The sequence below is a fragment of the Palaemon carinicauda genome, chromosome 28 (genome assembly GCF_036898095.1).
Source record: "Palaemon carinicauda isolate YSFRI2023 chromosome 28, ASM3689809v2, whole genome shotgun sequence".
NCBI lineage: Eukaryota > Metazoa > Arthropoda > Malacostraca > Decapoda > Palaemonidae > Palaemon > Palaemon carinicauda.
In genome coordinates this window covers 5,381,627-5,397,040 of record NC_090752.1, presented here as the reverse complement: position 1 = coordinate 5,397,040, position 15,414 = coordinate 5,381,627, and positions in this window count along the sequence as shown.

Below are 15,414 nucleotides of genomic sequence, written 5' to 3'. Positions count from 1 at the left end.
CGAAAAAGCTTTGTGTTACGAAGTGTTGACGAACAGTAAGTAAATTATCGTGTGTAAAATTTCGGAATTGAAATAATTTTTAATACAAAATTTGAAATTAAATATATTTGTATTTTGTTTCAAAATTAAGTAATTTCTGGTCAATTAAATTTTCATATATAAAAAAATTATCGAGTTTTGAATTTTGAAATTGAAATAATATCTATCAATCCAAAATTTAAAATTAAATTTGTATAAAATTTCAAAAGGAAGTAATTTTTGTTCAATTGAATTTACTTGATATGTAAGAAATAAACTTTCGTGCGTAAAATATAGAATTGAACATTATTTTATTAATCCAGATTTTGAAATTAAATATATTTTTATTTAGTTTCAAAATTAAGTAAATTCTGTTCAAATAAATTTTCTTGACATATAAGAAATAAGATAGTGTGTGTAAAATTTTGGCATGAAATAATTTTCATTAATTCAAAATTTAAAATTGAAATAATTCTTATTAATCCAAAATTTAAATTTAAATGTGTGTATTATTTCAAAATTAAATGTATTCGTATATAATTTCAAAATTAAGTAATTTCTGCTCAATTAAATTTTCTTTATGAAAAAATGCAAGTACCCACCCGCTTCCCTAACCTTGGCACCCACGTGAGGTACTTTTCCTCCACGTGTTTAAATGGGCGTGGCCGGACGCCATGACGGTGGGGGAAGGGTGCCTTTGCCGGATGCCTTGCCGGGGGGGGGGGGGGGTCGCTTTGCCGGTTAGAGGGTAAAATGACACGTAACTTTCCATATTTCCCCTCAGATCCAAAGGCGTCGTTATTTATATATTGTATTTTCTTCATGTCATTATATGCATTTATCACCTTTCTAAAATCGTAATAATATCTTAGAATGAAATGAACAAGAGTAAAGATAAAGGAAGAGTAAAGATAGAGAAAGGCAGGTTCGGAATAGCGAGGCGAAAGTGTCTATTGATCGAGCGTAAAGCCGAAGGCGGGGCTTGGAGAGAAGACGTCTCATTCATATAACCTTTTTTTTTTTCTTTTTTTTCTCTCTCTTTCTTGGATACGAAAAATAAGATGCTCTTCTTGTCGTTCTTAGACGTTGCCGAGACGCTTCCGTTTTCTGTGAGAGGTAAAATGTCTGAAAATCCTTCGACGTCTGCCGGCGTCCGCTGCAGGAATTTATATTTCAGAGGCCATAACTGTCGGCGGGGGATTCCTTATCGTCTGTAGAGCGACGCAGACAGTCTACGAAACTCTTTAAGGAGGGCCCAAGTACCCAAAGGGCAGGGGAATGGATGGGAGATTTGGCAGAGCGATAGAAAAGTAAGGGAAGGTGATAGACTCTGGCTACCAAGATGAGATACTCAGTGGCCTAGGGTAGACTGGGCAGGGAGGGATGGGAGTTAGGACTAGGGCGAGATGTGCGTATGTGTGTATGTGTGTTTTTAGCCGTCTGGGCGTTGCACGTGACTTGAAGGTGGCATCTCGGAGCGTTACACGTGTGCAGATTCTGTAGGCTGTACTTTTTTCGATTTTGTTTTTGGGAGCTATTCCTTCCTATTGATAAGAACATTTGTTCTACGTGTTTGAATGTAATTGTTATTGGGCATTACGTGATTTTCGGACATATAACTAGGAGAGGAGACGCTCGTTACTTTATTTCTTTATTTTCGTCTCTCTCTCTCTCTTTCTCTCTCTCTCTCTCTCTCTCTCTCTCTCTCTCTCTCTCTCTCTCTCTCTCTCGTGACCTTACTAATTTTCTAACTCATTGCTAAGGCTCCTGAATTTCTGTGCTCTCTCTCTCTCTCTCTCTCTCTCTCTCTCTCTCTCTCTCTCTCTCTCTCTCTCTCTTGAACATTTCATTTTTGTCCATACCAAGGTTCTCTGTCTCTCTCTCTCTCTCTCTCTCTCTCTCTCTCTCTCTCTCTCTCTCTCTCTCTTGAACATTTCATTTTTGTCCATACCAAGGTTCTCTGTCTCTCTCTCTCTCTCTCTCTCTCTCTCTCTCTCTCTCTCTCTCTCTCTCTCTCTCTCTCTCATCAGACGTGAACATCCAAATCTTCACCGTCAGTGTTATCCAACTTTGAAATTTCACTTCGAAGACTTACATTGTTACGAGCAAGCATTTTAGACCTTTGTTAATTGAATCTTAAAAAGACTCCATTGTTTGCGGTTAAGCCCTTTGTCAGCAAGTGCCTTTGACTGCGTTTGCTCTCGTGCTTTTAAAATGTCAGGTCTCTGCTTTCTTTGATTTGAGGGATCAAAGGGAAAAGATTAGTTGACATGGCTGTAGGCTTGCAATGCTGCATTGCTGTCAGATTTATTTTTTATTTTTTATATCTGCATTGCGAGAATTAACGATTGAGTGATACGCCATGGAATTGGATAGACATGCCTGCCATGTCCTCTTTGATGGCTTGACCTCCGTTTTTGTTAGGATATTTTTTAGCTGGCTTTGATTAACCCGGCCCTTTTTTTTCTTTCTTTTTTTTTGTTTTTTCAAATCGGCTTTTTTTAAATGTTTTTTTTTTTTTTTTTTTTTTTTTTTTTTCAAATTGCCCCTTTCCCCCTTGCCAGTTCCGCATTTTTTTTTTTTTTTTACATGTATTTAGGCTCACTTTGTTATAGAAGATGTCTGGTTGATTACAGCAAGATATTTTTTTACCATTATTACCACGGCCTTTTTTAGAAAAAAAAAAAAAAACTTATTTTTTTTCTCTTTGTTAAATTGCGACTCCCCACCGCCGGTTCCAATTTTTTTATGTATTTAGGCTCGCTTTAATTGCTACGAGATATTTTTTTACTATTATTAACACGGACTTTTTGTGTGTGTGAAAATTGTCTCTTTTTATAAATTGTGACCCCCCCCCGGGCTGTTCCGCATTTCTTTTATGTATTTAGGCTCCCTCTGTTACAGAAGATGACTGGTTAATTGCCACAGTATATTTACTTTACTATGATTAACTTTTTTTTTTTTTTTTTTTTTTTTTTTTTTTTTTTTTTTTTTTTTTTGGAAATTGCCTCTCCTGCCGGTTCAGCATTTTTTTTTTATGTATCTAGGCTCCCTCTGTAACAGGAGATGTCTGGTTAATTGTCACGGTGTCAAAGATAATTTCATGTTCTGTAATTGGCTGTCATTAGGGTATCACAAAGTGTCACTTTTGGCGTCATGTGGATTAATAGTCCGGTGTTTAGCAGTTTGCTAGCCATTAGCATTTTCGTGTTGTTTATGCACGCGAATTGTTGTTGCTTATGCGACGTGGAAAAAATGCTGGATAATTTCTAAAATAGGTTTTGAACTGATAGGCGAGAATGATCATGAATGGGAGGTAAATCCGTTGTTGTTTGCGGATGATACTGTACTGGTAGCAGACACAGAAGAGAAGCTTGACCGACTAGTGACAGAATTTGGAAGGGTGTGTGAGAGAAGGAAGTTGAGAGTTAATGTGGGTAAGAGTAAGGTTATGAGATGTACGAGAAGGGAAGGTGGTGCAAGGTTGAATGTCATGTTGAATGGAGAGATACTTGAGGAGGTGGATCAGTTTAAGTACTTGGGGTCTGTTGTTGCAGCAAATGGTGGAGTGGAAGCAGATGTACGTCAGAGAGTGAATGAAGGTTGCAAAGTGTTGGGGGCAGTTAAGGGAGTAGTAAAAAATAGAGGGTTGGGCATGAATGTAAAGAGAGTTCTATATGAGAAAGTGATTGTACCAACTGTGATGTATGGATCGGAGTTGTGGGGAATGAAAGTGATGGAGAGGCAGAAATTGAATGTGTTTGAGATGAAGTGTCTGAGGAGTATGGCTGGTGTATCTCGAGTAGATAGGGTTAGGAACGAAGTGGTGAGGGTGAGAACGGGTGTAAGAAATGAGTTAGCGGCTAGAGTGGATATGAATGTGTTGAGGTGGTTTGGCCATGTTGAGAGAATGGAAAATGGCTGTCTGCTAAAGAAGGTGATGAATGCAAGAGTTGATGGGAGAAGTACAAGAGGAAGGCCAAGGTTTGGGTGGATGGATGGTGTGAAGAAAGCTCTGGGTGATAGGAGGATAGATGTGAGAGAGGCAAGAGAGCGTGCTAGAAATAGGAATGAATGGCGAGCGATTGTGACGCAGTTCCGGTAGGCCCTGCTGCTTCCTCCGGTGCCTTAGATGACCGCGGAGGTAGCAGCAGTAGGGGATTCGGCAGTATGAAGCTTCATCTGTGGTGGAAATGTGGGAGGTTGGGCTGTGGCACCCTAGCAGTACCAGCTGAACTCGGCTGAATCCCTGGTTAGGCTGGAGGAACGTAGAGAGTAGAGGTCCCCTTTTTTGTTTTGTTTCTTTGTTGATGTCGGCTACCCCCCAAAATTGGGGGAAGTGCCTTTGGTATATAGATAGATAGGTTTTGAACTAAATTTTTTTATTGTACAATCCTTAGTTCATTTTAGAAAAGGTTAACTTTTGAGAGATTTTTATTCTCCGTAACAAGTTTTATTCCCTTCTTTTTAATGACTATTATTATTATTATTATTATTATTATTATTATTATTATTATTTATCATTATTATTTATTATTTATTATTTTTATCATTTATTATTATTGTTGTTATTATTTATTTATTTATTATTATTTATTATTACTTGCTAAGCTACAACCCTAATTGGTTTTGCGACAAGGAAAGCTGATGGATAATTTCGAAAATAGGTCATGAATTAAACATTTATTATGCAATCCTTAGTTCGTTAGATTAGAAAAGGTCAACTTTTGACATATTTTTTTTTTTTTTCAGTGACATGTTTTAATTTCAGCGCTGTAAAGATCCTTAATAATACAGGGTCTTGGATATTTAGTATTTTCTTTTATGGACCCTGGATAATTTTATCCCTACACTTCAATATTTTTCCGTTAGTTTGAGTCAAGAAGCAGATTTATTCGATAATAGAATTTTCATTACTGAAGGTGCGAAGAGTAATTGAAATGGAAAATATTTTTAAGATTAAAAAAAGAACATTTATAACAAGTTTAGTGCTACGAAAACTTAACCACTCATCTTTCGCTTTAGTTTCTCCAACTATAGAATATATATTTTTTTTTTCCAACAAGGGGGCCTCCCTTACGCCTTACTAAATAGCTCAAAGACAGAAGCTACGGTAATAATAATAATAATAATAATAATAATAATAATAATAATAATAATAATAATAATAATAATAATGATGATGATGATGATGATGATAATGATAGGAATTATCATCAGAGAAAGAAATCACAAGACAGGCAGCTGGGAACTTGGATAAGAAAGCTACCTTTTAGATCTCTTATCGTCAGAGTCTAGTTCTAATGGTTACAGAAACACCTCGGTCACGTGACTCGGACCAGCTGAAAATATAATCAGACGCCATGACAGCGGTGCGCTTTCTTCTAGAGTGACAGGGAATGACCGTGAATATGTGGCGTGGGTGTCGGGATAATGTGTCCTTTTTTCTTTTTGGGTGTATACGAGGTGAGAGAGAGAGAGAGAGAGAGAGAGAGAGAGAGAGAGAGAGAGAGAGAGAGAGAGAGAGGTGGGATGATATTTTAGAGTTAGTTGAGGATTACGAGTTGGATAGGTTTAAGGTTTAAAGGCCGCTCATGAATGACAGGGGCAAGGGACAGTGACATTGCCCTATCGAGAAGGACAATGCCCAAGAATCATCATATGATCGGCGCCCAAGCCCCCTCTCCACCCAAGCTAGGACCAAGGAGAGCCAGGCAATGGCTGCTGATGACTCAGCAGGTAGACTTATAGGCTCCCTCAAAACCCCATCTTTAGCTCACAAGGATGGTAAGGTTGCAGCTACCAAAGTGGGACTCAAACCCCAGTCTGGCGTTCACCACTCAGGGACGTTACTACATCGGCCACCACAACCTACTAGGTGTATAAAAGAAAGTAAATCTGTGATTGTAAGAACTAGAGTGGATTAAAGTGTGCCGAAATTTGGTAGTTTTATAGATGCTGTTATGAGAGGGCCAATGAGGATAGCTAACAGTGGGTAACACTAGCAAAGTATAGTTCAATGCATTCTTGGTCACAAAGAAGTATTGATAGCCAGTAGAGTGACGAATCAGTGACTTGGCAGTTTCCTTGTATTCTATAGACTTCCTTCTTTAGGGAGGCGAGCTGTTACGCCCCACTATCCTTTCTTCCTTTGAAATTATTATAATTGTTGTTTTTGTTATAATTATTATTATTATTATTATTATTATTATTATTATTATTACTATTATTATTATTATTAACACACCTAACCATGTTTTCGTCATTTATTTGTTCAAGTATTATTATTATTATTATTATTATTATTATTATTATTATTATTATTATTATTATTGGCTCCCGCTCTTTATTCTTGACGGAATCCTTTAAAATTATTATTATCATGATCATTATTATTATTATTATTATTATTATTATTATTATTATTATTATTATTATTATTATTATTATTATTATTATTATTCAAATGGAAAATCTTATGAATATAATTATCTGAATGAAAAATTCCCCACAAAATAAAACATCCTTATATGAAGAATAGATAAAAAATAATATACACATACCCAACAATGCAGGCCAGGTTTTCTAAGGCACTGGTGCAAGGGCCTTTTAAAGTTGCATTACAGCCTGCAGGTCCGGATTAGTTAAAGCCCTTTGGCCTTCCGTCCTGCAGTCTTACACGTAATGTTTTTCATTATACGATCAAAATATGTTACTATTATTTAATTGTGTTTTGCTTATCTTGTAATTGAAAAACTATGCTTAATGTCGTGATTGTTTATTATAGTTATTGGTTTCTTAGCTTAGTTTGAAGTCAAATTTTAACCATTGGGCTCCTACCCAGATAACAGTATTAACAATAATAATCATTATTATTTGTAGTGGTATTACTATTATTATTGTTTTTGTTTTTGCTAACATTCATGGGAAACAGTATTAACAATAATAATCATTATTATATGTAGTGGCATTACTATTATTATTGTTTTTGTTTTTGCTAACATTCATGCGAAACAGTATTAACAATAATCATTATTATTTGTAGTGGCATTACTATTATTATTGTTTTTGTTTTTGCTAACATTCATGGGAAACAGTATTAACAATAATCATTATTATTTGTAGTGGCTTTACTATTATTATTGTTTTTGTTTTTGCTAACTCAGGGGAAACAGCATTAGTAATAATAATCATTATTATTTGCAGTGGCTTTACTATTATTATTGTTTTTGCTTTTGCTAACATTCATGGGAAACAGTATTAACAATAATCATTATTATTTCTAGTGGCATTACTATTATTATTGTTTTTGTTTTTGCTAACTCATGGGAAACAGTATTAACAATAGTAATCATTATTATTTGTAGTGGCATTACTATTATTATTGTTTTTGTTTTTGCTAACATTCATGGGAAACAGTATTAACAATAATCATTATTATTTGTAATGGCATTACTATTATTATTGTTTTTGTTTTTGCTAACTCAGGGGAAACAGCATTAGTAATAATAATCATTATTATTTGTAGTGGCTTTACTATTATTATTGTTTTTGCTTTTGCTAACATTCATGGGAAACAGTATTAACAATAATCATTATTATTTCTAGTGGCATTACTATTATTATTGTTTTTGTTTTTGCTAACTCATGGGAAACAGTATTAACAATAGTAATCATTATTATTTGTAGTGGCATTACTATTATTATTGTTTTTGCTTTTGCTAACATTCATGGGAAACAGTATTAAAAATAATGATCATTATTATTTCTCTAGTGTTGGGTAGTGCCATAGCTTCTGTACCATGGTCTTCCACTGTCTTGGGTTAGAGTTCTCTTGCTTGAGGGTACTCTATTCTATCTTACTTCTCTTCCAATTTTTTTTTTTTTGAAGTTTTTATAGTTTATACATTAAATGGAAGATCTAATTTAATGCTGTTACTATTCTTAAAATATTTTGTTATGATTGTTTATAACTTTTCATTAGTTTATTTATTTCCTTGTTTCCTTTCCTCACTGGGCTCTTTTTCCCTGTTGGAGCCCTTGAGCTTATAGCGTCTTGTTTTTTCAACTAGGATTATAGCTTAGCTTGTAATAACAATAATAATAATAATAATAATAATAATAATAATAATTATGATGATAATAAAAATGTTGTTTTTGTTTTGTTAAACAAATTCAAGAGAATATCATCATGCATAAACATTTTCATTTGGAGATAAGAGAATAACAACGAAAATATTAAGATAAAGCAAAATTAACAACCTGATAAATACTTAAATACGGAAACAGCAAAAAAAAAAAAAAAAAAAAATATTCACTGTAATCTACATGCAAACTTCATTTTCATTATTTTTGATTTGGGATGCTTTAACGTGGTAAAAGGGTTTGTGTATCGCCATGAGCTAGGCTGTACTAGTCAGGGGCACCCACACTAGGTTGGTTTGCTGTGAACGATCAAATGAAAATCTCCCACCATCACCCGTCCGAATGGGCCAGCTTTGTGATGATCGCTGACCGAAACCCAGACATGAATTAGAACATGTCTGAGGCCTTTGTCCTGCAGTTTGCTTGAAATCATTGCATTTTTTGGTGTATATTTTATGACACGTGTTATGTGGGCTATTGGAAGCGTCCTTTTCTAGCGTTCTGCCGGTCTTGGGTTCGAGTCCCGCTCAAGCTCGATAGTTTCTTGTAGTTTCTGTAACCTCACCAACCTTGTGAGCTAAGGATAGGAGTTTTGGGCCAGCCAATAGATCTACCTGTTATGTCATCAGCAGCCATTGCCTGGCCCACTTCGGTCTTAGCTTGGTTGGAGAGATGTGGTCAGTCTCTAGGGCATTTTACTGCTAGATATGGCAGTGTTACTGTTCCTTGCCTCTGCCATTCATGAGTCGCCTGGTAAGTCAGCAGCCATTGCCTGGCCCTCTTTGGTCTTACCTTGGTTGGAGAGATGTGGTCAGTCTCTAGGGCATTGTTCTGATAGCTATGGCAGTGTCACTGTTCCTTGCCTCTGCCATTCATGAGCCGCCTTTAAACATTAAGGAAGACGCCTCAAGACACTACCAGAGTTGCCAGGTTTTGCTAGATGAGAAAAGGCCAACTTATAATCAACCGCAGTTTTAGAAGGCCAACTCATTATTTTAAAAAGGCCAAAAATATAGTATTTTAAAGCCCACTTTTTTCATGATATTACTATAGGCCAACTAATATTAACCCTTTTACCCTTGGAACTTTGCAACCCTTAATACCTAGGGTGTTTTTTTTTTTTTCAAGCACATTTTGCTATTTATATTTTTTTAAATTGCTTTAACAGCCTTAATTTTTGTCATAGAGAGGTCAGGTTGGTCTCATTCTTTTGGAAAATACCCGAAGTTTCTCATAAAGTTATCAAAAATATGTAAAAAAAAAATGCAAATAGCAGTTCTTTGCAAGGACGTACCAGTACGTCCATGGGGGTAAAGGGATAAGTTTTGTGAAACGTACCAGTACGTCCTTTTGGGGGTAAAAGGGTTAAAAAAGGCCAAATTCGAGATTTTTTGGTCTAAAAAAACGCCAAACTGGCAAATCTGGGCGCTACCTACCTACCTCCCTACCTCCCTCAGAAGCGGACATTCCAGAGTAGTGTATCCGCTTCTTATTGTGATGTATCGGTTACTATTGTGTCCTTGGAATAAAAGAGGAACACGGTGTCTTTTATTTCATGTTCCTGGATTTTTCCCCCCACTATTGTTGTCCGTCCTTTTGCTTTGGAAGATAAAAAGTAATCTTTCAAAGATGTCAGCTTTTGTTTTCACCCCTTTGGTAGCTCCGCCAACGAAGTTGGGAGGAGGTTATGTTTTCGCCACTGTTTCTCCGTTTGTCTGTTTGTGAACAACTTCCTGGCCACAATTTTTCACATAGATTAGTGAAACATTCATGGATTAATTGTTATGCCAAGACGTGGAAGTGTTCCAATTTTGAAAGTCTTAGGTCAAAGGTCAAGGTCTAGCAAATGGTCGAAAATTAAGCTGCCGTGGAGGAGGTCTGCACTCTCATAGTGCTTTTCAGTCCAGCCTTATTTTCTCTTTTCTTTGGTTGAACTTCATGTTTTTTTTCTTTTTTTTCTTTTTTTTATGAAAGTGGGATTGCATAAGGTTTAGTGCCTTTACTCTTAGAGTGCTTTTCTAGTCCTGTGTTGTCTTCTCTGTTGGACTTCATTTTTTTTCTTTTTTTTTTTGTGCCCTAAGGTGGATTACTTAAGGTTTAGTGCAGCTTGACTTGAGAAGTTAAATATACCATGCAATTGCTGGCATTTATTTACTTGATCCTTTGTGAAGGAAGTTTTCTCATGGTAATGTGAGTCGAATGCATTATAGTTTTGTACTTGCCAGTAACGTGTTCGCCTAGCATTTACATGGTGCAGATCGATCCCAGCCCGGGACCGTAAGTTCAAGCTGTTTACTAGGGAGGCTACTGCTGGGTGGAGGACCACAATGGAGGGGTGGTTTTGCTTGCCAGACTGACGTTCTTGTGAGCATCTATTCTTATGAAATTGGAACTGAAACCAGACACCTTTAACCTTTTGTAATGTAAACAAGTAGGAGATGATGAATGGAGAAGTATTGAATTATAAGCCCAAGAATGATGAAATCTAACCGAGGCCCTTTGCGTCAATAGGCGTAGGAGATGGTAATGATGATGATGATGATGAATGTATACAATTATTCTCTTTTCCGTTACAGTCTTAGTTTTTCGGTGTTGAGAAGTTTTTTTTTGAATACTTAATGTAGGCAAAACCCACCTGATGAGCCCCTTGGTCAGGGCGAAACCCTTATTTATGTCACTTTGGTAGTAATATATATATATATATATATATATATATATATATATATATATATATATCAATTGATTGATTGTTTGATTTGAGGGTTTCTGGCATCCTATATATATATATATATATATATATATATATATATATATATATATATATATATATATATATATAATGTTTCTTGGGCATGTTACTCTACGCTTATATTGAATAGATAACGTCTCAGCGGCGTCCAGATATTGAAGACAGCTTCGCCTCGGACAGATCGTCTTGCAGGACGATCTGTCCGAGGAGAAGCTGTCTTCGATGTCTGGACGCCGCTGAGACGTTATCTATTCATTATATATATATATATATATATATATATATATATATATATATATATATATATATATTTATATATTACTACCAAAGTGACATACGTAAGGGTTTCGCTCTGACCAAGGGACTCATCAGGTGGGTTATGCCTACATTCATTATTGCAGGCTTGGTTCCCACGACCCTCCTTCCTTCCCTCCTCTTTTTTTTAATTTCCTTTTCATCATCTCAAGAATTCAAAATTCATCAGTAGATCGTGAATGTCTTATAATAATTGATGTCTTGTATTTGATTAGGATGAAGGAGAGAAGCAATTTGAAACCTATTTCAGTGTTTTGGGCATTGAACTTACGAGTTTTTCCGCCGCGCCAGTGGTTGCCCCTTTATACTGAAATAGGTTTCGACCAACTTCCCTCACTCCATCTAGCTTACTACAATAGTCAGTCTAGATTGATGACAACATCAGTGAAGCAAAGCTTCATTGTTGCACTGGTCGGTGAAGACAAGCGTCATTGTTGGGCCGGGCGGTGAAGCCAAGTGAGCCAGGCGGTGAAGCCAAGCATCGTTGTTGGACCGGACGGTGAAGCCAAGCATCGTTGTTGGGCTGGGCGGTGAAACCAAGCAAGCCAGACGGTGAAGCCAAGCGTCGTTGCTGGGCTGGGCTGTGAGGCCAAGCGAGCTAGGCGGTGAAGCCAAGTGGGCCAGGCTGTGAAGCCGAGCGTGGTTGTTAGGCCTATCGGTGAAGCCAAGTGGGCCAGGCGTTGAAGCCAAGCGGGCCAGGCGGTGAAGCCAAGCGGGCCGGGCAGTGGAACCGAGCGTCGTTGTTAGGCCAAGCGGTGAAGCCGAGCGTTGTTGTTAGGCCAAGCGGTGAAGCCGAGCTTCGTTGTTGGGCCGGGGGGGGGGGGGGGGTGAAGTGTAGCGGCCCGGTCTATTAAGCCAAGCATCAATTTTAGGCCGGGTGATGAAGCCAAGCGACATTTATCCCACCCAAACAAGACGCGCCCATTCATCAATACGAGTTGAGGCCAAGTTTCTTCCCCTGCATAGTCAGTCTCAGAAGTTATTCTAAGCATCCTTAAAGCTGACAAGTCAGACCATGTGCATAATATCAGCTCTCATTCTAAAATGTATCCTGAACTTGTCGATTCTTATTTTATTCTGAAAATAGATTTATATTAAGCATTTTTCCTTAAGCCTAAAAAAATAAAATAAGAAATATTAATTCAACAAAACTAAAAGAAAATATATTCCAAAAAATAATTTTTCTTTTAAAAATAAAACCAAAAATGACATTCCTTCCACAAACAAAAGCATAAATGTGAGGGCATCAACTCACCAGGTGTCAGGACCAAATCTTACTGTGCTCCTCCCAGCTCTTCAACCTCCATCAGCAGCCATTTGATGAACCCCTCTCCAGACTGCTCTCCTTTGAAGAGACGCAGCTTCCTTCCCAAGCTGAACTGTCTTGGGCCAACCTATAAGGGCAAGACTGCGTACTAGAAGCCTAGCTCATTCCCTCTGCAGAGCCGGTTTCTAGATTATTCCCTCGAACCACCCGAAGGTTGGTATCCAAAAGAATAGGTCTTGATATCCGATCATTTGTACACTTTACAAACGCCTTGTACTCGTTCACCAAGGTACATAGCAAACTAGAATGTGCCAGGTTTCTTCCTTCTGAAGAGCGAGTCCTTTTGGTTATTTCAAGCATCGTTCAAGCTGGAGAGTTAAGCTTTGCGGGACGCAAAGCTTAACTCTAACTCTGTCCGGCTTGAGGGACTCAAGCCGGACAGTCCTTCCAGGTGTCCTTCAAATTAGGCACTCAGTCAGATAGAGCACAATTATCTGAAGGTTTGGTCCTCAGTCAGATAGAGCACAATTATCTGAAGGTTTGGTCCTGACAAAACTTTGCTAAATCTCCTTTTCCTCACAAAATATATCGAAATTAAACTTAACAAAAAGTCTATTTCCTTTCATGAAAAAATATTGGTAATTGTTTACAACACCACGCTCTCCATTTACTCCAAAATAAGGCACTCCTGCAGTTCTTATCTTCTTGGGCAGTAATTTGGTGGTTATTTAGATTCTGGGAAAGAAATAATTAGCAAGATATGTTGAGGAAGGGGGAAGGGGTTATAAAAAGAAAATAGCTCGGTTTCCTCAACAACGACTCTGAACTGACACGTCAACATAGTCAAGCAAACAGAATTCGTGATGCCAGCGTACATAAACAGAAGTTCGTGATGCCACCGTACATTTGATATACTGTAAATTCAAAATATACTTAATTAAAAATGGTTTGATTACTCAAAAGTGTCCGACTAATTATGCAGTTTACAAATAGTGACACTTTTTAGTAATCACTCAATTTTTTATTTAGTATATTTTGAATATACAGTATATCAAATGTATGCTGGCATCACGAACTTCTGTTTATGTACGCTGGCATCACGAATTATGTTTGGTTGACTATGTTGACAATGACATGTCAGTTTCTTTTTATAACACCTTCCCCCTTCCTCAAAATATCTTGGTAATTATTGCTTTCCCAGAATTTAAATAACCACCTAATTACTGTGCAAGAAGATGAGAACTGAGTAAATGGAGAGCGTGGTGTTGTAAACAATTACCAAAATATCATTCCTTTCAAGTCAAATTTGAACTAAAAATATAATTTTTAGATTTTTCTTTTGTTTTTTTTTATTTTTTATTTTTTTAATTTTTTATTTATTTTGTATTTTTGGTTTTTATATTTTTTATTTTTTATTCTTTATCTTTTATTTTTGTATTTTTGTATTTTTTTGTATTTTTAATTTATATATATATATATATATATATATATATATATATATATATATATATATATATATATATATCTATATATATATATAATTTTTTTTTCTTTTTTTGTACACCATCAATCTGCTTATCGCCGGAACTTACGTCTTAACCCTTGTATGAAATCTTCCAATATTTTTTCCCTTTTGACCTGGGACTGTTAGGTCCCATATTGTCTCTGTGGTTTTTACGACGTCCCAGAGTTCGGTTTCTGGGCAGTCCCGGAATTGACTTTGTTGATGGCATATTCCGGGCTTTGCCTCGGGGCCCCCTTTCTTCTGTTCTTTGTCCATCTTCTTGATTGGATGAATCATCGTCTTTTTCTTCTTTTGATTGCCCTCATTTTCTAATGATTCTTTTCCAATATATTCTACCAATTCCTTGTCCTCATTTCGTGACTTATCTTTTTCTTTGTCTTTATTCTCTGCTTCTCATTCTCCAAATGGATGTCTATTATGGTTATCAATTATTTCTCTCTCTTGCAATCCTTCATCTATACACTTTTCTTTCATTTCCGTCTTTTCATTTTTATTTCCCATAATGATTCTACCAGTTACTTGTCCTCATTTCGTGACTTATCTTTTTCTTTGTCTTTATTCTCTGCTTCTGATTCTCCTACTCCTGGTTGTCCATTATGGTTATCAATTATTTCTCTCTCTTGCAATCCTTCATCTGTACACTTTTCTTTCATTTGCGTCTTTTCATTTTTCTTTCCCATCCGTTTTCTAGTCTTTTCTTTGCGCTTCTCTTTTCTGTTAAAAATACAAAACTTTCTTTTTTCGTTTTTCCTGTGCAGTAGATTATCAATTATTTCATCATCATTTGGTTTCTGGTTTGACTCTGAATCCAGAACATTATGTCCCTGTCCCTTTTTTTATGAGACCCCAAGCTTCGGCCACTGTACCAGCCTTTCCGTCATCTATCCGATCTTTTATCTCCCCAATCTCATCAGGCGAAGACCTCAACAACATATACAAGTTGGTTAATTTCTCCAGGGCGGCTGCCGCGCCTTCGAAACCTGCCTTTTCTAGGCTGTCAAAGCATCCATATTCAGCAACAAACCTTTGAACGAAGGACTGATAGGCCGACATGGCTACTTCCTTGGTTTTGTTCAGAGAAACTCCGAAAAACTCGTAAGGATTGTCTGCTTTTTCTATGTGCTCAAGCCACTTCAGAAGCTGTCGTTTCTGTTTGATCGTTAGTGTGTGGCACTTTGGTGGTGCAGGTTTTGATATGTCCTCTGGCAGACTGGCACAACTTTCTCCTGTAGAACCAGAGCAGGAATCCTGCTCCGCTTCCACAGTGAGACAACATCTCCATACCTTCTTCATTTCCTCGCTTCGATTTGGTCCTTCCAATATTTTGATGTGTCCTTCGATGTGGAATCTATCCTCGAAGGTGGAGAGTTTCGCAGCCCTTAACTTGTTCATTTT